Source organism: Prionailurus bengalensis, chromosome A2 (assembly GCF_016509475.1).
Source record: "Prionailurus bengalensis isolate Pbe53 chromosome A2, Fcat_Pben_1.1_paternal_pri, whole genome shotgun sequence".
Lineage (NCBI taxonomy): Eukaryota > Metazoa > Chordata > Mammalia > Carnivora > Felidae > Prionailurus > Prionailurus bengalensis.
Window position 1 is genome coordinate 58,021,197 of NC_057348.1, and position 21,725 is coordinate 58,042,921.

The following is a 21,725-nucleotide window of genomic DNA, read 5'->3' on the forward strand; positions in this document are numbered from 1 at the left end:
TCTATGTTCTCCTTTAGGATTATTATGGTTTTAGGTCTCACATGTAGGGCTTCAATCCATCTTGAATTTACTTATTTATTTATTTATTAAAAGAAATTTTTTTTAACGTTTATTTTTGAGACAGAGAGAGAGAGAGCATGAACAGGGGAGGGTCAGAGAAAGAGGGAGACACAGAATCTGGAACAGGCTCCAGGCTCTGAGCAGTCAGCACAGAGCCCGATGTGGGGCTCAAACCCATGGACTGCAAGATCATGACCTGAGCCGAAGTCGGATGCTTAACCAACTGAGCCACCCAGGCGCCCCCATCTTGAATTTATTTTTATGTGTGGTATAAGAAAGTGATCCATTTTCTTTCTTTTGCATATTGTTGTCCAGTTCTCCCAGCACCATTCGTTGAAGAAATGGTTCTTTTCCCATTGGATAGTCTTAAGGCGTGCAGAGTTTACAGTCAGGGTTTTTCCCAGCAGCCTGCACCCACAGGATGTGAGTACCCAGCGTCTACATCTTGGCCACCACCAGCCTTTGTGGTCTTTCCTCTGTGCTATTCTCTTAGGTGAGAGTTGTTATCCTGTTTTTATTTTTGCTTTTTACTGTTAATAAAGTTGAACATCTTTGCATATGATTATATTTGTATTCTTTTATAATTTTTCTTGTACAATGTATTTGCCCGTTTTTATGCATTTGATTCATTATTTTATTTATTGCTTTATTTATTTGCTTTGTTTTATTATTATGGGTTTGCTTTTTATTTATCATTTGAGGCTTGAGATAGAAATAACAATAACTTTTTTTGCTGTAATACATTACAAATATTCTTCTCCAGCCCCCTTGTCTTTCAGCTTTATGGAATTTTTTTAAGTTCTGTTGTTGTTTTCTGGGTTTTGCAGTATGCTTAGAAATGTTTCTTCTAATCCCCAGATTATTTTAAAAATGCATCAGTTTTTCTTCTAGTGTGTTTATGGCTTTGTCTATTTAAAATCCTTAAATTTTTGACCCATTTGGGATTTATTTTGGTGTCAAGAATGACGTGGGCATCCAGATTTATTATTATTTTTTTTTCCCCAAGTGTTGAGTTAGTTATTCCAATTCTATTTATTGATCACTCCATCTGGAGTGTTCTGATTTAAAATTCTAACTTTCTCCTGTATCAAATTTCCTTATTTGCTTCTGTCCATTTCTGTACTCTCTTTTTTTCTGCTGGGCTGTTTGTCCTGTCATGGTAGCATAATGTTTCAGTCCTCATAGCTTTATAATATTCTATAACTCATGCTAGGATAAGTTTCTCTTTGTTGTCTATATTTTCTTGACCATCCTTGTATAACTTCTTATATTTCAATTTTAACATCATTTTGTCAAGTGTCCAAGAAAATTCACTTTGTCATATTATTTAGAATTGCAAAAAAGCCCAATATATTATTTGGGGAAATAAAATAATTTTATCATGTTAAGTATTTTGTCCAAGATTCAGACATACCTTTCCAATTGTTGAAGATTTCCATTACGTCCCTCAGGTAGTGTTTTTTTTTTTTTTTTTTTTTATGAAAAATGCCTCTAGTTCTTGGCCTGGGTGGATCTCGTTGTGATAGGGAAAGAGGATAAAATAGGCAGAGGGAAAGGTTACAGAGTTAAGGTAGGGGTGTGGGAGGAAACGCCTATTTTGGAACAATGCTGAGGAGCTTTTGACCTCAGCAAACCCCTTAAGAGGGCCTAAGGTCCCTCTTAAGAACGCAACAGACACCACCTACACCCCCTCAGGTTCTCCTCAGGAATTTGGCAATCAAAAGAGCTAACTAAAAAAACTAAATCATAAAACTAATGTTATAGGAGGGACAGTATGACCAATCTGACTGCTCACACAATGGAGTTGAGCCAATCAGGAATGGACCACCTAGCACCTAGAATGATCCACCCAGTAAGGGTAGAACCTGAGAAGGAATGAAGGGAAGGGAAGGGGGTGCTGACCAGAACCTTGTAAAACAAGGACGCTTGCCTGTTGTCAAGGGCATTCACTTTGGAATGCCCCCTCTCTGTAAAGAGAGCTTTCATACTCTTCTTACTTTCTGATCTTCTCTTATACTCTAATAAACTTTTGCCTGCTGCTCATTTTATTTTCTGTCCACCTCTTCCTTCTTTGAAGTGGCTAGACTACGACGCCTGAGCATTGAGGTAAAAAAAAAAAAAAAAAATCAAGCAACATTACCAAGAGGCACACACTATGTGTCATGTACCTTAGAGAAAATTTAAGACTTAAAAAAAAATTTTTTTTAACATTTATTCTTTTCTGAGAGACAGAGAGAGATGGAACATGAGTGGGGAGGGGCAGAGGGAGAGGGAGACACGATATCCAAAGCAGGCCCCAGGCTCCGAGCTGCCAGCACAGAGCCTGCCTGATGTGGGGCTTGAACCCACGAGTCGTGAGATCATGACCTGAGCCAAGGTCGAGTGTCCAACTGATCGAGCCACCCAGGCGCCCCAGAAAATTTAAGACTTTCAAGGGCAATTTGGATTATCACTAATTTTTCCATACATGTAGATTTTTAGAACCCGACCCATGTGGGTACCATATCATCCATGCTGTTCCAGTGACCTCTGGAGGACCAAGTGGGCTAGAGGCATTCTTCATTTTTTGTTTTTATTTTTGTTTTTGCTTATTTTGAAATAACTCTAAATAGAGTACAATTGAGGGAAACAGTGCTCTATTTGGATGTCTAATCACCAGCGTGTATGTAGTTTTTGGTGCTATGTAATTTGCCATGATTGCTCAGTGGTTCCCCTTTGGTTGCGGGGAACTTGCTGCAGAAGTACTGTGACTTCTGAGGACAGGTGTCTGTTATGTTTTGAATCTGTGCCAATCTGTCATATTCCAAGTGATAGGCACCTGTATATGGAGTATGTATATACTCAAAGTATATGCAGCTGTGGCAAAGTTAGGTTGTAAGATTCAAGATACTGCTTTTTACCAATAAGAGTTAAAGGGTGTCCTGTAGCCTTGGCCAGTGCCAAAAAAACCAGCGTTTCCTGGAACACTGCAAAACTTTTCCTTATTAGGGCAGGTCCAGTCACAAGCTTCACTCAAAGACCCAGTGTTGTAGGGTGAATAGTGAGATAACCGTGGGCTCTTTTATAGACCCGCAAGACTTGGTTCCACTGAGAAAGTGTTTTCACTGTAATTATTTCTGACCTGTTTAGTGGCTTCCTCCCCGCCCCCCTCCCTGCCTTGATCCTTTATTCCCCTCAAGTGTGCTGTAGCCATAAAAAGGTTACCAAGGAGTGGGGGGATAGTCAATTTAGGGCCAGGAAGGTGGGATGTAAATATAGCTGTGTGGCTGACAACATGATTTATTGCTTTGTAGGTCATTGGAAAAGAGCAGAATTTCTCAAACTGTGTTCCATGGGCTGATATTAATCATACAAATGCCCTAAGTACAAAAAGTTCTCAGGGCGCCAGGGCCAAGTTGGCTTAGGAAATGCTGCCTGCTAATTCCCCTCTCAGAGCTCTACAATGTGCATTAGCATATTAAAAGTTCTGAGAAGTACGGCAGGAAAGAATCCAGTTTTAATTCTGCTGAGTGATTAAGCAAGTATATTAGTGCAAGGGATGGTTTCCTTTTAGGCCGAATGGGTTTCCCTTAACGCCAACTCTGGAAGGGCTAGAGGAGATTTAATGGCATTTCACCCCCTCTTTTGTCAGAGGGTCCCAGCGGCCCATTAAAATGTGTCAGAATACTAGAGCTAGATTTTAAATGAAATTCAATCAAAATCAAGTTCTACTGGAATATAACTTTGCTCATTTATTCATAAGATCAGTGGTATATTTAAGTGTGTCAGATACAACAAATGGTGGACCTTTTAACTCACGTGATACTTTCAGAAAAGGACCTTCTAATATATTCACTGATGAATGTATTCGAATAGTAGGTATTAAAGGACTTCGGGATCTTTAGCACTGTGCTGAGAGAGAGGAGTGGGAGATACTTTAGAGTCTGGGAGTGGTAAGGGATAAGAGAATTTGGGGGATCCAAGAAACCCATATCGTTGGTGTGGCTCCCATCTAATCCTTTGGCAGAATTCTGTCATCAGCTTTCAATGGCTGTGGGAGGAGAAGTTCCAACTTGAGCCTGAGATGACTGGTGGCTCAGGCCAGAAAGTAGGTCACCTATTCATTGGGAACCCTTGAGGGGTTTTGGTAGAGACACCACACCTACGAACAAAATTGTGACGTGTATTGGTTTGCAATGATAATACTATTGCATAACAAACCACCTCAGAACTCAGTTGCTTGAAGCAATATTCATTTGTTATCACTGGTTGGCTTGGGTTGATCTTGATCTCTGCTCAGCAGGTGGCCCTGCTGCGGGCTGTGGCCACAAGGCAGCTCTGCTTCCTGCTTCTGGTCCGTGAGTCCAGTGGGAGCATCTCTGCTCACAGGTCTCTCATCTTCTTTCGGCCAGCGGGCTCACTAGGAATGCCCTTCTCATGGATGTGACAGAGGCAAAGATGGCAAGCCCAACCATGCAAGAGCTTTCAAGACCTGGTTGCATCTCATCTACGAACATCCCCTAGACCAAAGCATGTCAGAGGATAGCAAAGTGTGCCTCGCTCCTATCAGGTGGAAGTTACATAGCAGTGGGTGTGGATGTCTTACTCTGGTAACTGGGGAACAAGTAAATAGCTGGAACCATAATGGGTCTGACACATTGTGGGAAGGGCCTCCTCTAAGACCCTGGGGTGATGATGCTGGCTCCCCTTCAGGAATATAAATTCCACTGGGGCCTCTGAGACCTCTGGTCTGGCTAGTGGATATGAGAAAGTCTCTGCACCCAGTGAGACCCAAGGGCTGGCGGCTGACTTGAATAACATATAGCAGCCCAGGAACAGAAGCTGGGCCAGATGAGTAGGATCCCCCAGCTTATATATTCTAGTTACATCCTCCTTCTGAGACTCAGGCCCTGGCTGCAGCCAGCACATATGGTGCCTTTGAACAGATTAGAAGAGGGTGGCTCCCCCACCCCACCCCTGCTATCATGAGCCCCTCTTCAGGGAAACATTGGAGGATGAACTCCAACCAACCAAGGAATGGCAGAGGAAACTTCACAAAAGAATTGAATGTTGGAAATATTTGATCAGAGACATTGGGCAAAAGCAAAGCAGGGGATAAGATGAATGGAACAGAGTGTGGGGTAGCCCATACAAAATGGTCTTTTCTTCCACACTGACTCTGGGCTTGGCCCAGTGACTTGTTGGGTCAGTGGAGCAACAGAGGTAATGCGAGTGGAAACCTGAAAAGTGCTTGGTGTGTTGGGGCTTGCCCTCTCTTGCTGCCGAAGCCCTTCTGCTGCCATCTGAACAAGCCCCTGCTGGATGATTAGAGGCATGTGTCTGTTGCCTCAGCTGACATCTAGCCACTGCCAGACCCCTGAGTGAGGCCCCTCAGGACCAGTCTTGCTGCCAACCCTGTGACTACACCATGTAGCCAAGCTGGCCCAGGGGAGCCAGCTGCTCAGCCAACCCATAGGATGATGACAGATAATGAATGTTCATTGCTTTAAGCCACTCCATTCTGAGGTGTTTTGTTAAACACAGAAAGCCAAATGCTACGTAATGTAATCGTTGTATGCCCTGGCAATGTATAAATACAATAAGCTCGTGGATTGCCTTGCCTTTAATGCTGACAAATTATGTTGTCCAAACTTAAGAATGTTTTAATAAAAAGATAAACACTAAGAAAAACAGTATTATTGCTGAAAATTGGGGAGGAAAAGACAGGGAGAGGTGAAGGAAGCAGAGACAGAAGCTAATTCCGTAGTTCACTTTTTAGAGAAAACAAAGAAGACATTACAGGTGTTGTATAAACAGATAAATGTAAAGCTGACCACTAGAACAGAATACAAATATTCCTTAGTAGTTGAAGAGCTGCAATAAAAAGTAGAGGAAATACGTTACATATATATTAAAATATATACCAAATTTTATTAAATCTTAACATTGGATCAGTTGTAAGATCACTATCATTTTAATCATCTTTGTTGCCAATTAAACCGTGAGGCACCATTGGTTGTAAGACATCTCAATTTCAAAGATGCTACAATGTGAAAAAGTGACAGGGAATTGCTACGATGCAGCATCTAAAAACAGAAAACATGGTATACAATACGACACAAACCAAGACCAGACACGTCATGCTAATAAATGCAAATATAATTCTCCCATTAGAAGAAAAAGATCTTCAGATTACATCGCAAAGCAAAATAGAAAAACTAAAACTAAAAACTATTTGTAATAACATGGATGGACCTAGAGGGTATTGTGCTAAGTGAAATAAGTCAGACACAGAAAGACAAATACCACATGATTTCACTCATATGTAGAATTTAAGAAACAAAACAAATGAACAAATAAAGGAAGAAAGAGACAATAAAGAAGACTCTTAAGCACAGAAAACACACTGATGGTTAGCAGAGGAGAGGTGGGGGTAGGGGAGGGGTGAAGAAGATGAAGGGGATTAAGAGTACACTTATCGTGGGGCACCTGGGTGGCTCAGTCGGTTGAGCGTCTGACTTTAGCTCAGGTCATGATCTCACAGTTCTTGAGCTTGAGCCCCACGTTGGGCTCTGTGCTGACAGCTCAGGGCCTGGAGCCTGCTTCAGATTCTGTGTCTCCCCTGCTCATGCTCTGTCTCTCTCTGTCTCAAAAATAAATAAAAACATTTAAAAAAATAAAGAAAAAAGAGTACACTTTTTGTGATTAGTACTGAAGAATGTATAGAATTGTTGGATCACTGCATTGTACATCTGAAGCTAATTAAACACTGTATGTTAATTGTACTTTGATTTAAAAAAAGAAATAAAAAGCATCGACAAAGATACACCAGCAAAAACACCGTGTGTGTGTGTGTGTGTGTGTGTGTGTGTGTGTGTGTGTGTGGTGGAGACATAATCCTGGTATAAAACAAGGTAAAATTCAGGCCCTAAAGTATTAAATAAGACAAAAGCTGGCACCTTACCATGCTACAAACCACTATGGAAATATAACAATTATGCATATCTATGCATCAAATCATAACATCTTTCGTGAAGCATAAACTAAGGAGACATAAGGAGAAACAGACAAAGCACACTGATCATAGACCTTAACTCACTTATTTCAGTAGAAGGCAGATAAAGCTGACAAAAAAATTGTTGTATCAACTTCATTAAATATTTTGTAGCCATTGCAAATGAGGATTACCTAGTTCTAGGAGAATAGTGTACAAACGTATGAGAAACAAATACATCACACATGTGTGACTGTGTTATTTCATTATAACTTGCAAATTGGGTGTTTAGAGGTGCCTAAAGATTGGAAGAGCCATAGGGAAGTGTAATTAGTTGTTTGAGTGAACAGAATTGTGAATCCATAGATTTTTAGCAAATTGTTTTGATGATTTCAGTATTTTAAGGAAAATGCATCCATCTGTATGTTCATTATAGAGGAAAAATGTGACAATGCTGGTCCATGTAAAGGTACATGTGGAGACATCTAAACAAGAAACATAGTCATTTATGAATTAACTCATCATATGACTAACCCCAGAGCATCTGACTAAAAACCAAAATGTTTTTAAATTTTTATTTATTTTTGAGAGAGAGAGAGAGGGAGAGGGAGACACAGAATCCGAAGCAGGCTCCCAGCTCTGAGCTAGCAGCACAGAACCCGAGACAGGGCTTGAACTCACGAACCGCGAGATCATGACCTGAGCTAAAGTCAGTTGCTTACCCGACTGAGCCACCTAGGAGCCCCAAAAACAAATTTAAAAGGTTAGGCTTCGCGAAGACAGTGTAACCAGGACACTGGGAGTCAGACATTTGCTGGTTGTTTTCTGTGCTCTGAACATTAGCTTTGATGCATGAAAAGTATTTTCTACCAACCATTCTCTACTGCAATCCTTAGGCTAAATGCTTAGCTAAAAGAGTTTAAGTGTCTGAAACAAACAATAGTAAATTCCCAGAGAATTACACACTCCCAGGGGTAGGGGATAGGGAGGGAAGAGAAGAGTAAAATGGAATTTTGAAGAACTATTGATTCCAAACAAGGAAACTAAGACAACTCAGATTGTTTAAGTGATTCACCTGTGGTCACAAATAGAGGCAGGATTGAGATCAGAACAAAATTCTTGCTTTCTAGGAAGAAAAATGTTAAATTCCTTCCAGTTCCACCACCTGAATGTTCATTAGAACTGGGCATATTTTAAGATAAATGTTATGTTTCATATGATATACTTAATATGTGTTAATATGTCCATATATTTTTAATTTTCTGGGTCTTTAAGAAGTCTTGTATGGGAGGGACCTCTGGGTGGCTCAGTCAGGTAACCTTCTGACTCTGGATTTCTGCTCAGGTCATGATCTCACGGTTTGTGATTTCGAGCCCCACATCGGGCTCTGTGCTGACAGTGCAGAGTCGGCTTGGGGTTCTCTTTCCCCTCTCTCTCTGCCTCTCCCCTTCTCGTTCTCTCTGTCTCTGTCTCTCTCTCTCAAAATAAATAAATAAACATAAAAAAAAGAAGTCTTGTTTGGGAGTCTCATACCTTAGTATTTCACATCTTCACATGGGGCGCTTTTTTCACAACATCATGCCGATACAGTAGCAGACTCTGTCATCGGCTGTCTCTCCTGGTCACGGGTCCCCTTTTTCATGGCAGCTGTTTTGCCAACCCTGTTTCCCGACTGGGAATGTCCCAGTCAGCTGTGGAAAACAAAACCCAAGAAGCACAAAGTTTAACAGTCGCATACGTTTATTTAAAAATAACAATGCATGCAGGGCTTCTTAAGTTAAAAATCTTCTGCACACATGTTTCAAAGCCAAAGTGCACCAAATTTCCAAAATAAAGCTTGTGGAAACATTAGCAGGCGTGAGTGCACTCAGCAAGCTGATGGTCCGCAAAGCCAGATGTGAGGACAGAATGCTGTGGAGAAATGCAACAGTGGTTTCCAAGTTAAACAAATTTTCCAAAACAGTAAACAGGGTGAGTGGATAAGATCTCGGGTCAACACAGGGAATCAGGGAAGAATCTAAGCGTAGTCTGTGAAGGGAAGTCTTGGGGATGAATGCTTAAAGATTTGAGCTGTATATGTTTATTCAAAAATATTTTAAAGCACCTATAAGTGTGCCCAGCGCTGCATATGCTGGCTTGTTAATGCTGTTAATGGTCTATATGCTTCGTTCCATTTTATAGATTCTTTGTGATAAACCCTCAGTCCCTATATTGGCTAGCAGGTGCCCAGAATACTGTTGGGGCCTTCCTGCCTACCTTCCTGGAACATACCTTTTTATTTATCTATTTAACCTCAGCTAGAGAGTGGGAATGGTAGGTCATTCAGTAGCACTTCAAATGTAAGATATAAAAAAATATAAATGCAAATATATATTCTCTTTTCCTGTTTTGGTTGAATGGCTGTTTTGAGCTTGAAACTGTCACTGCTATTCCTCTATTAGGGCGTATTATCCAGAGGATTTTCTGTCTTGTTAAAATGCAATACAAGCCAGGGCGCCTGGGTGGCCCAGTTGGTTAAGTGTCTGACTCTTGATCTCAGCTCAGGTCATGATCTCACGGTTCGTGAGTTCGAGCCCTGTGTTGGGCTCTGCACTGACAGCACGGACTGTGCTTGGGATTCTCTCTCTCTTTCTCTCTGCCCCTCTCCTGCTCTCTTGCACATGCTCTCTCTCTCTCAAAAATAAATACACAAACATTTTTAAGAAATGCAATACAAGCCAACAGCTATTCAGGGGTTTCTAATTTCTCCTGTTGTATTTGGCCTTCAATAGAATACATTTCTGTATTGGAAGCCATTGTCCTGTTTCATGTTATATGGTGTTTGTATTTTGAGACCCCTTTTGGGCTTTTTTGGTGAATTTCACTTTCTTCCACATAATGGCCATTTTGTGATTCCTGTGCCTTAGGAAAGACTCAGGATGGAAGGAGAGGGGGAAACGGATAGAGTGTCAACCCAAGGGAGGCTGTAAGACATGCTGGTGAGACAGGAGGAAACTCTGACCTGTGCTCAAGATACTGGCTTAGATATAGGATGGGTCCAGCAGGAGAGACCCAGTAATTTAGTTTTCCTTGTCCATTTATTGGGTAACCTTGAACTGTCCTTTTTGATGTATTTTGATGTCCTATTTACTTATTCAACAGACTTCCAGTTTGGGCCGTGATGGAGTAGCTGGTATAAAATGTGACCTCTTACTGAGAATAACTTTAAAAAATGGATAGAACTTAAGCAATAGTTTTCAGGCATTGGACAGTGAGTAGCTTGGAGCCATGATCTTTGAGCCAAGGGAAGCACATGAGGTGACCTCCAAATTCACCCTGGCTTCCCGCTTGGACATATTTTGCAAACCACAGTGCCAGAAAAGAATACCCTAATAACCTAATTAACATTTCTTTCTTTCTTTCTTCTTTTTTTTTTTTTTTTGTGGTGGGAACACTTAGGATCTACTCTTTAACAAATTTCAAGTATACAATACAGTGTTCTTAGCTCTAATCACCATACTATGCATTAGCTCCCCAGACTTGCTTTCCTTCTTCATGGCTAAATAGTATTCCATTGTGTATAGACCACATCTTCCTTATCCATTCATCCATTGACAGATGCTCAGGTTGTTTCTGTGTCCTGCTTACTGTGAATAATGATGCCATGAATATGGGAGTGCAGATATCTCTTTGAGATTACTGTCCCTTTTTGTCATGGTTTTGAAATAGTAATTTTACTTTTCTCTCCATGAAATTATTCCCCCACTTCCGGTTTTATTGACAAATGGCACTGTGTAAGTTGGGGTATATGGCATAATAGTTTGACTGACATATTTTGGAAAATGGTGACTACTCAAAGTTTAGTTAGTATCCATCATCTCATATGGGGACAATAAAAAGGAGCAAAAATAGAAAGGAAAATAATTTTCCCTTGTGATGAGAATTGTTAGGATTTACTCTCTTAGCACCTTTCCTGTATATCACACAGGGGTGTTAGCTGTAGTCACCACGCCGAAAGTGACATCCTAGGACTTCTTTATCTTACATCTTTTGCCTGCCTTCTCCAATTCCCTCTCCTTCCACCCTCTGCCTTTGGTGACCACAAGTCTGATCTCTTTTTCTGTAAGTTTGGGGTTTTTTTGTTTTGTTTTGTTTTTAGAGTCCACGTATAAGTGGGATCATACAGTATTCATCTTTCTCCAACTTATCTCACTTACGTAACACCCTCAGGGTCCATTTATGTTGTTGCAAATGGCAAGATTTCCTTGTTTTCTATGGCTGAATGATATTCCATCTGTATTCCAGATTTATATTCCAATTTTATAAGTTTATCTATAGATTGTGTGTGTGTGTGTGTGTGTGTGTGTGTATATATATATATATATATACTGTGTATATAAATTTATATGTAAATATATGTTGTGTGTATACATTGTGTGTGTGTGTATATATATACATACACAACAACTTCTATATCCATTCATCAACCAATGGACACTTAGGCTATTTCCATATCTTGGCTATTGTAAATAATGCTACAATGATATCTTTTCAAGCTAGTGATTTCATTTCCTTTGGTTATATTCCCAGAATTGGGATTGCTGGGTCATGTGGTGGTTCTATTTTTAATGTTGAACCTCCATGCTGTTTTCCATAGTGGTTGCACCATTTACATGCCCACCAACAGGGTTCCCTTTTCTCCACATCCTCACCAGTATTTATTATCTCTTGTCTTTTTGAGGATGTCCATTCTAACAGGTGTGAGGTTAACACCTCATTTTAGTTTTGATTTGCATTTCCCTAATGGCTGGTAATGTTGGACGTCTTTTCATGTACTTGTCCGCCTTTTGTGTATCTTCTTTGAAAAAATGTCTATCTGGGTGTCTTGCCCATTTTTAATTGGATTATTTGGGTTTTTGTTTTTTTGTTTTTTGTGTTTTTTTGCTATCTTATCATTCCCTTTCTACAGCTGTGGTCCAAATATGATTTCCCATAGCATCGCCAAAGTAGGATGGAGTTTTTATTTTATTTTATTTTATTTTATTTTATTATTTTTCAGGTTTATTTATTTATTTTGAGTGAGAGAGAGCATGAGTGGGAGGGGCAGAGAGAGAAGGAGAGAGAGAATCCCAAGCAGGCTCTGCACTGCCAGCAAAGAGCCTGATGCGTGGCTTGAACTCACAGTGAGGTCATGACTTGAGCCAAAATCAAGAGTTGGACACTTAACTGACTGAGCCACCCAGGTGCCCCTAGAATGGACTTTTTAAAAAGAACTTGTTAAACATCAAGGGGTACAAAAGAGAAAGCCAGGAACATACAAGAAGCATAAGAAGAGTTTTGCTTACAAAAGTTCTTAGTTTAGCAGACTTGATTGGGGTGTGGGCATTGTGCCACTCACTTCTTTCCTCCCCAGCCCCTAGAGGCTGGTACAACCAGACAGGCTCTTGACAGGGGTACTTCTTTCCCTGCTCCTAGCCTGGGTACACGTGGTAGGCATCACTAATGGCCCACAGACTCAGCCTCTCAGACATGGTGAGTTGCTCATTGCCTGGTCAAGAGAGTGATTCTACTTTATCTGCCTTTGTAAGGTCCTTCCTCTTGGTTCTTGTTTATGGACTGATACACTCTTCTCAGTCCCCAGATGATAAGCAAAATTTTGATAACTGACACAATGCATTATGTCACTCTTCAAGTCAGATCCAGTCTACGGGATACAAGTCCAACAGGTAAGATGCCTACCCACATACTACCCCTGGCCCCAGTGCGACAGATGTTATGATAACATCACAGCAGTGGGTCCTTCTACAAACATTTGATTGACATGGGAGCCTGCTGGTTTTTTTTCTCCCCGATATTCTCTGCCAATGTTTTGCCTGGTGTTTTAGTTATCTAAGGCTATGTAACAAACCACTCCAAAAGAGTGGCTAAAAAAAATAGCAAAAGTCCACGAGTTGGGGGGGTTGATTGGGTCAGCTGGGTAGTCCTTGCTTGGGGTCTCTTAAGGGGCTATAGGCAGTTGGTGACTGGGGCTGGGTTATCTTGAAAGCCTCTTTAGTCACATGTCTGCCACCCAGGCTTGGAAGAGTGGCTGGCACTCCACAGATACCTTTGTGTCTCTGTCTCTGATCTTCCCACAAGTGGCCTCTCCAGTCTTACATGACCACGGAAGCCTCCATTCACTGGCAGTTTGTGAATCTCTGTATTTCCTATTCGACATCGCCACGTGGGGATGAAAGAAAACCGTAAATACTCAAATAAATAGTGTGCAGCCAGGACCACAGCAGTTTAAATTCTATATAAATCAGGAAGAGAAATTTCAAGAAGGCATCTAGTATATAAGTCTTGGATTGTCTATCAGGTTTTCAACATCACTGTACTTCCCAAGGAACAAGCCCAGGAGGGGATAAACCTGGGCCTCGTGTGTTTTGGGAGCTGGTGATGACCCCCATGGACAGTGGGAGGGCAAGAGACATGATGTAGGCTCTGGCTGCCTGGATTTCCCCCCTGCCCGGCACAACCACATCCACTGTGGGGTCTCCATCAAGTTTCTCCAACCCCTCTCGGCCTATTTTCCCTCCTCTGAGAAGTGAGGATCATAGTAGCACCTCTCTCACTGTTTTTGTGAAGCATCGGTGAGCTATTTCACCAAAAGCATTCAGAACATCTATCTGTCCATTACAGAGTAACGCTCAAAAAACTGGTAGCTATTATTGCCATGGACACAAGATCTTAGAATTTTTGCCATGAAGCATCAGATTTTTATTGACAAGCTTTTGGCCTGACGTCCCTATCTCTCTGAAAATGTTGATGTGCGTATATATGAGTAGACATAAATAGAAAGAAGAATAAAAATGTTCCAGTGGGTTTGACACAAAGACAATTCTCCTTTGGCAATTATGAAGCTATAAAAAGAACGAGAGCAGCTAGTGTTCTCAACACGTTCCCAAACAACGTGGCTCAAGGATCAATTACAGTACAGAGAAGAACTAAGTACCGTGGGAGCTCCTTTGCAAAGCCCTATGAAAGTTTCAGGGCTGATTGGCTTTTTTGTTGTTGTTGTTGTTTTGTTTTTTTGTTTTTTTGGGCAGCAAGAAAATTTGTCAAGCAGGAGTGTGAAAATTGGAATTGCCAAGACTGCAAGAAAAAGCAAACACATTTCACCATTTTGAGGAAGCATCCAGGTTGGGCTTCGCAGCTGTTGTCCTGGATGAAAGAAAATACAGGCCCCTGGCTGGAAAAAATGGAACATAATTACGTTATGATGAGCTGGGAGAAAATGGCAAAGAAAAATTGTAATGCAAAGCATGATGGATGCTAGTTTGTCAGTCGGAACTGCTGGAATATAGCGGTAGAGCATTTTCCAACTTGGCAAGCAGAAACACAGCAGCATATCACATCTCGTTGTTTGTTTTTTTTTTCCTCAACATAATTATGTCAGGTTTGTAGAATGGATTGTAGAGTCATTGATAATGAAAATAAAGCAGATATACCACCTTAAGGCACAAAACTGTAATTCTATTGAGGAGAAATTTCCTGTTGCTTATTTATATTTTGAAAATTACACAGGGGGCCTTCTCTTAGGGTAGTTTACGTGATGGCAAACCATCCGTCTTTGACTACATGGCTTCCAGGTAGTGTGGATTTTATTCACATCCAGTCAGCATTAATCACATTTTACATCATGATTTATGTCACAATCAGGAAGACTCAACTCAGATCATTAATCAAGGAGGCTCAGTTTCTTTTTTTTTAAATTTTTTAATTTTAATTTTAATTTTTTTTTTGAGAGAGAGACAGAGCATGAGCAGGGGAGGGCAGAGAGACAGAGACACAGAATCCGAAGCAGGCTCTAGGCTGTGAGCTGTCAGCACAGAGCCCGGTATGGGGCTCGAACTCACGAGCTGTGAGATCATGACCTGAGCCAAAGTCGGACACTTAACTGACTGAGCCATCCAGGCGCCCCAAGGAGACTTCAATTTGTATTTGTTCTTCTGCAAAGGGTGCATGTAGTCCAGTGATTTGGTTTGGTGGTAAGTTAATGGGTTTTTTTTCACAGAGGTAGAAGATGTATTCTTCTTTAATGCAGTATTTCAATTTCATATGTTTTCATAACTAAATAAGAAATCTGAGTGATGATTCAGATATTTTAACAACCAAATTACTCAGAGCATATTCTTTTAATTTATTTACTGGGAGATTAATCATTTATAATTTAACAGAATAACCATAGATATACAGAGATTATATTTGGCACGCCATATTAAAGGAAAACAACCAATATGTCTGAACTGCTTTAATTAACAGAAATAACAAACATATATTACATATGCAGGTGTATGTTTTGAAAACTAACTTTGGAGTCCAGCATGCGGGGTGAATTGGCAACTAGAGGACTGGAGGCACAGAGACCAGTTAGGACATTATTTCAATGGTCTGGGAAGGAGGCGGGGAGCACCTGACCCCAGGGAGTGGTACTCGGTAGGAAGCAAGGGGACAGACTAAGTGGCAATGAGCAGAAACCTCTGAGAGGAACAAATGATGAGCGGGGCAACAAGTCATGGGAGGTAAGCCTGGGGAAGATGTTTACACAAGACTGACGTCTTCTTTCCAATATCATTTTTCTTCACTAAGAGCTGCTACCATGCTTAAAAATCAAAACATCATTATTATAGTAGTACTTAAAAATTCTACATAGTGTTCATTGAGGGTTCTCCCTCTGTGCTGAGTCTTTTGTCAGTCATTTAGAACTCCAGAATTAAAAAAAATATATCACACTTTCATATTTTTTGACTATTTGTGTATACATTATTCATATCTTATATATACATAAAATGCACTTGCATTTTATGCAAGAGAAATTACAGATCTAAGTAAGTGCAGAAATATACCATGCTTATCAATTGGAAGACTCAACTTAGTTAAAATGTAAAAGCTCCCCAAACTGATCTTTAGTTTTAATCTGATCTCAATCAAAAAGCCCAGGAAAAATGGATAAGTGAATTGTAAAACTTACATGAAGTGCAAAGAATATAGAGTAGCCAAAACAATCTTGAAAGAGTACAGTAAAGCTGAAGCCCTCACGCAGTCTGATTTCAGGACTTACTACAAGGCTAAAGTAATTGAAACATAGCATGGTATTGGTGTCACAATGGACAAATGGATATTGGAATAGAAGAGAGTCTAGAAATAGACTTACACATAGTCAATTGGTTCTTCAACAAATGGCAGCAGAACCCAATTTTAAAAAAGGGCAAAAGACTTAAATAGGTACTTCAGAAAGAAGAAATACAAACAGCCAATGAGCACATGAAAAGATGTTTATGTCTTAGTCACCAGAGAAATGCAGTCTGAAACCCAAATTAGGTCCCATTATGCATCCAACTGAGTGGCCAATGTTAAAAAGATGGACAATATCAGGTGTTTTCAAGGATATGGAGCAACCAGAAGTCTCACATATGACTTGTGGGAGTATAAAATGGTACAACTTTGGAAAACTGGTGTTTTCCAACACATTAACTAATGCAGTTCCCAGAAATGCCATTTACAGGTTTTACCAAAGTTAAACAAAAATATATCTTCACATGAAGATACACAGAAAAAATAGTAAAAAACAAACAAACTAAAAACAACACAAATGTCAAATAGGAGGAGAATAGACACACAATTTGTATCACATCCATAGAATGGAATACTAACCAACAATACAGAGGAACAAACCACTGATGTATATAACAGCATGAATGAATCTCAAAAATAATATGAGTAAAAGAAGCTAGACAAAAAAGTACATACTGTATGATTCCATTTATATGGAATTCTAGAAAAGGCAAAATGATCTACAGTGACAAATCAGAGTAGTGGTTGCTTTGAGTGGGGAGAGTTGACTAGAAGCGGGTACAAGGGAATTTTCTGGATGATAGAGATGTTCTTTATCTTGACTGAGTGTCAGTTACATGGGTGTAGATATTTTTCAAAATGTATTGATTGCATACTATGATCTGCATTTCACCATATGTAAATGTTACTTCAATGAAAAAAATGCAAAAATTCCTAAGGAATAATAGTTTCGTCAAATATTTATATATGAGAGGTCTTTAGAAGTCTTCTGACATAGTCCCACATTGATAACTACACTAATTAGCATAACTACAATTCCACATTATCAAAACTCAAAAAACGTGGATGTAACCAAAATTGTCTCAAGGGCAATTTGTAACTCTTATTATTAAACATTTATAACTGTGTCAGTATCTTGGATGTCACCCCATCCTCCCTTTGGCTGAGAAGAAATCTTAAAACCTGATTTCCCCTGGCAATACATATGGGGCTTAATAGTGGGGGAGGAATTATAATTCCCTTGATCACTCCTGACTTCTAATGATTTTGTGATCTGCGTTCTAGATCTTTACTTCCTTTGCTCTTTTCATGCTGCTTGTTTTCCTGGGATGACATCCATAAAGCCAGCACAGTATTTTCGCCCAAGGTTGTGTGTGGAGTCCACAGGGCTGGAATTTTGAAGCCGTGGAATAGTTTCATAATGCAACAAAGCACATCAAATGATGCGTATGTTTCTATGGATCTTTCATTGGTCGTTTTTTACATCTGATACCCAGTATCTGGCCATATAGCTGGGCTCTCTCCTTTCTGCTTCTCCTCTTCTCCCCCTTGGCTTGCTGCAATCCCCAGTACCCCTTCTCATTTTGTAGTTTCTCTCCTTGCCAATCTAGGCTGGGCTCTGGATTCTAACTTCTAATATGTCGGGTGGTCCACTAAGATCATTTGCTGAAATTCCTGAGAGGGATTTAAAAAAATTTTTTTTAATGTTTATTTATTTTTGAGTGAGTAAGACAGAGCATGAGTGGGGGAGGGGCAGAGAGAGAGGGAGACACAGAATCTGAAGCAGGCTCCAGGCTCGAGCTGTCAGCACAGAGCCTGATGCGTGGCTCAAACCCATGAGCCGTGAGATCATGACCTGAGCCAAGGTCGGAAGCTCATCAAGGTCATACCGAATCACCCAGGCTCCCCCCCGAGAGAAATTTTAAACTCATGAATATCTTCCTTTTCATTGACTGTCGCAAAGAAATACCAAAAGTATATAAAAGAAATACCAAATAGCCTCCAACTGGAAGAAAAGTGGATGGAGTATGTAGCTATGCAGCCCTGGGGAAGAGAAAAGGAAAATCTTTCTTAGTAGGACATCTCACACATCACCACGGATTATAGAGGAGGCCAGAAGGGGCCATTTTCAGGATTCTTTGGCATTTTGCCCAAAACATGAAGAAAATGACTCAATGCCCGTGAGAGTGGGACATATCTCTGTGAGGACGGTTGTCCCAGATACAAGACACCGAATGAATGTGCAGAAAAGAGAGCAACGGGCAGTGCCCTGGTAGGGGCTTCAGGCACCTGCAGCTGGAACAGCATTGCTTCCGACCCACACCACACGTGCCCTCAAGTGACACACAGTTTAGTCTAAAACAACTCTTAGACTATCAATTGTGGCTCACAGGGGAAGACCCAGGAGTGTCAGATCAGGTGGAGAAAACACTAAGGGGGACTTGTCCACACGATAGCAGAGAAAATAGAAGATCTGGACAGATGGGGACCATCATTAGTATGTGCAAGATAAAAAGAAATGGCGCACAGCTATGCAAGTTTGTAACAACAGAAATGCACAAAATATTGCATGGAAATAAAGAACCCAGTCTGGAAGAAAACATAATTTGAGAAACAGAAGAAAACTTCAAGGTGTTTTTCATGATGCAGATGAATTGAAAGAGGGTATGAATTCAATCAAACTAGCTCAATATTGAGGTAATAAAATAACAGAATGAAAAGGAAAGAGATGCGGAAAAGAGATGCGGGAAAGAGATCCAAACACTATGACAGATCTGATACATAATTTAAAAGGAGCCAGAAATCAAATTCCTGATATAGAAAAAAAGTTTGAGATAATCACAGTAACTTCAGAGGAAAAATACAAAAGGACTAAAGCAATGAAGAAGGTGACAGATTTGCAGGAATGACAAAATGAACCAACGTAAAGATAACGAGAGTCAAATACAGAACCCAAGACGTTGACCAGATGAATGTTCATAAATATAATAGAGAAAAAAATCCCTCTAATGAAAGACCAATAACATCTTTGGCTCATAGGGGCACATATGGTCTAGAGGAAAATTCATACAGAACAATCAAAACCTTACACTTTGTGAAGTTACTGAACTTTGAGATGAAAGATGTAATTTTTCAGGCATCCAGATGGATGAACAAGTCATTTACAAGGGAGGACAGGACGTCAGTTTTGATTTCTCCTCCATAGCCTTCATTTCCAGTAAACACTGTAGTGATGTCACATTGGTGGTGTTCTGAGGGGAAGAAGGTGTGACCCAGGATGATGACAACCAGCCAAAGAGTTATTCTAGTAGAAAGGAAACAAGAAGTCCCACTCAGACATGAAAAAGTCCAAGAAATATTGCATTTGGCATTTCTTGTAAAAAAAAAATGACAATAAATAGAACCAATGATGAGATTAATTTTTTTCACTTTTATGCAGTAAAGAAAGAAAACTTTATTTTTATGTTTTATTTATATTTAAAATTTTAAGTTTTTAAAGAAGTTTTTATTTATTTTGGGAAAGAGAGGGTATGTGTGTGCACACGAGTGGGGGAAGGGCAGAGAGAGGAAGAGAGAGAGAATCCCAAACAGGCTCTGCACTGTTACTGTCAGCATAGAGCCCAATGTGGAGCTTGAACTCAGGAACTGTGAGCTCACGACCTGAGCCGAAACCAGGAGTTTGGCACTCAACCGACTGTGTCACCCAGATAACCCTTTTTAATTTTTTTTTTTTCTTGAGAGAGAGAGGGGGTGGGGAGAGGAGCAGAGGGAGAGAGAGAATCTTAAGCACACCAGGCTCCATGCCTAGCGGGGAGCCTGACATGAGGCTCGATCTCACCACCGTGATTCATGACCTGAGCCCAAATCAAGAGTCGGTTGCTTAACGGACTGAGCCACCCAAGCGCCCCTAAGGAAAACTTTAACAAATTTTTGAAATAAATATGAGAATGGCCAATTGAGTTTAGGAAAGACAAGAACAAGAGGGGTGACTTACCCTGTGGAATACTGAAACACTGTAATGCAATTGCACAAAACAAAGCAACATGGAGCCCAGGGAAGAACAGACAGCTATTTCACTGCAACTCAATGAAGTCCCTTTCCTGACTCACGTGTTTATGGGAATTGGTGTCTGTTAGATGTGGCCTATAAAAACAGCAAGGTAATGTAATAAATTCCGTTAGGTATTTGAGAAATAAGTTGAAAAGCTATCTCACAAAATGTAACACAGTTCATCTTTAATACTGTAAGAATTTAAGAGTTTAAAAAAAGGAATAATAAGAGGGAAAATCATAAGAAGATGAGGAAATTGTAGGTGATTTCTGGGTAGGGAAGGACTTTGTCATTCTGATACCTAAAGAAAAACAAATGAAAATTGCAGTAAGATTGACTACTTGACATTTTAAATGTTTCTATGTGACAAACCACCACACAATGATTAAAATCAAATGTGAACTGGGGAAAATTTGGCTGTCTATGTATCTATCTTTGTTATAGGCAACTAATTTGTGTCTTTAACATGTAAGAACTTTGCAGGAATGACTAGGAAATGAATGACATGAACAGAACAATCACAAAGACAAGAAACATTTAATTTTTTTTTAATTTTTTTTCAATGTTTATTTATTTTTGGGACAGAGAGAGACAGAGCATGAACGGGGGAGGGGCAGAGAGAGAGGGAGACACAGAATTGGAAACAGGCTCCAGGCTCCGAGCCATCAGCCCAGAGCCTGACGCGGGGCTCGAACTCACGGACCGTGAGATCGTGACCTGGCTGAAGTTGGACGCTTAACCGACTGCGCCACCCAGGCGCCCCTAATTTCTTTTTAATGTTTATTTACTTTAGAGAGAGAGAGAGAGCGAGAGCGAGAGAGAGAGAGAGAGAGAGAGAGAGTGTGAGCAGGGGAGGGGCAGAGAGAGAGGGAGACACAGAAACCGAAGCAGGCTCCAGGCTCCGAGCTGTCAGCACAGAGCCCGACATGGGACTTGAACCCATGAACCGGCAGATCATGACCTGAGCCGAAGTAGGACGCCCAACGGACTGAGCCACCCAGGTGCCCACGTTTTCTACTTTTTAAATGTTTCTTGTCTTGAGGCACCTGGGTGGCTCAGTCAGTTAAGCATCTAACTTCAGCTCGGGTCATGATCTCACAGTTTATGAGTTCGAGCCCCGAGTTGGGCTCTGTGCTGACAGCTCGGAGCCTGGAACCTGCTTCGGATTCTGTGTCTCCCTCTCTCGCTGTGCCCCTCCCTCATTCATGCTCTGTCTCTCTCTCTCTCTCTCTCTCTCTCTCTCTCAAAAGTAAGTAAACGTTAAAAAAATAAAAAGTAGAAAATGAAGCAAATATTTCCTTTTATTTGTAGACAAATGTAATTTTCAAACTGTGGCATGTCAGGGTTCTTTCTACTTATATTAAGTAGAAAAAATTTCAAATTGTATAAAACTCAAGGTAGGTGAAGTTTCAGGTAGTGGGTACTTTCCTATACTATTGTGGAACTATAAAGTAGTACAATATTTTTTTATGGTTGGAGCTCTTTTTTCTTTTTTTTTTAAGTTTATTTATTTAATTTGACAGAGAGAGAGTGGGGGAGGGGCAGA